The sequence below is a fragment of the Oncorhynchus gorbuscha genome, linkage group LG05 (assembly GCF_021184085.1).
Source record: "Oncorhynchus gorbuscha isolate QuinsamMale2020 ecotype Even-year linkage group LG05, OgorEven_v1.0, whole genome shotgun sequence".
Classification (NCBI taxonomy): Eukaryota; Metazoa; Chordata; class Actinopteri; order Salmoniformes; family Salmonidae; genus Oncorhynchus; species Oncorhynchus gorbuscha.
The window spans coordinates 93,628,391-93,630,155 of NC_060177.1; positions in this window are offsets into that span (position 1 = coordinate 93,628,391).

Below are 1,765 nucleotides of genomic sequence, written 5' to 3' on the forward strand. Positions count from 1 at the left end.
GTAGACCTTACAGTGAAATGCTGAATACAACAGGTGTAGTAGACCTCACAGTGAAATGCTGAATATAACAGGTGTAGTAGACCTCACAGTGAAATGCTGAATACAACAGGTGTAGTAGACCTTATAGTGAAATGCTGAATACAACAGGTGTAGTAGACCTTACAGTGAAATGCTGAATACAACAGGTGTAGTAGACCTTACAGTGAAATGCTGAATACAACAGGTGTAGTAGACCTTACAGTGAAATGCTGAATACAACAGGTGTAGTAGACCTTACAGTGAAATGCTGAATACAACAGGTGTAGTAGACCTTACAGTGAAATGCTGAATACAACAGGTGTAGTAGACCTTACAGTGAAATGCTGAATACAACAGGTGTAGTAGACCTTACAGTGAAATGCTGAATACAACAGGTGTAGTAGACCTTACAGTGAAATGCTGAATACAACAGGTGTAGTAGACCTCACAGTGAAATGCTGAATACAACAGGTGTAGTAGACCTCACAGTGAAATGCTGAATACAACAGGTGTAGTAGACCTCACAGTGAAATGCTGAATACAACAGGTGTAGTAGACCTCACAGTGAAATGCTGAATACAACAGGTGTAGTAGACCTTACAGTGAAATGCTGAATACAACAGGTGTAGTAGACCTTATAGTGAAATGCTGAATACAACAGGTGTAGTAGACCTCACAGTGAAATGCTGAATACAACAGGTGTAGTAGACATTACAGTGAAATGCTGACTACAACAGGTGTAGTAGACCTTACAGTGAAATGCTGAATACAACAGGTGTAGTAGACCTTACAGTGAAATGCTGAATACAACAGGTATAGTAGACCTTACAGTGAAATGCCGAATACAACAGGTGTAGTAGACCTTACAGTGAAATGCTGAATACAACAGTTGTAGTAGACCTCACAGTGAAATGCTGAATACAACAGGTGTAGTAGACCTCACAGTGAAATGCTGAATACAACAGGTGTAGTAGACCTTACAGTGAAATGCTGAATACAACAGGTGTAGTAGACCTTATAGTGAAATGCTGAATACAACAGGTGTAGTAGACCTCACAGTGAAATGCTGAATACAACAGGTGTAGTAGACATTACAGTGAAATGCTGACTACAACAGGTGTAGTAGACCTTACAGTGAAATGCTGAATACAACAGGTGTAGTAGACCTTACAGTGAAATGCTGAATACAACAGGTATAGTAGACCTTACAGTGAAATGCCGAATACAACAGGTGTAGTAGACCTTACAGTGAAATGCCGAATACAACAGTTGTAGTAGACCTCACAGTGAAATGCTGAATACAACAGGTGTAGTAGACCTTACAGTGAAATGCTGAATACAACAGGTGTAGTAGACCTCACAGTGAAATGCTGAATACAACAGATGTAGTAGACCTTACAGTGAAATGCTGAATACAACAGGTGTAGTAGACCTTACAGTGAAATGCTGAATACAACAGGTGTAGTAGACCTTACAGTGAAATGCTGAATACAACAGGTGTAGTAGACCTTACAGTGAAATGCTGAATACAACAGGTGTAGTGGACCTTATAGTGAAATGCTGAATACAACAGGTGTAGTAGACCTTACAGTGAAATGCTGAATACAACAGGTGTAGTAGACCTTACAGTGAAATGCTGAATACAACAGGTGTAGTAGACCTTACAGTGAAATGCTGAATACAACAGGTGTAGTAGACCTTACAGTGAAATGCTGAATACAACAGGTGTAGTAGACCTCACAGTGAA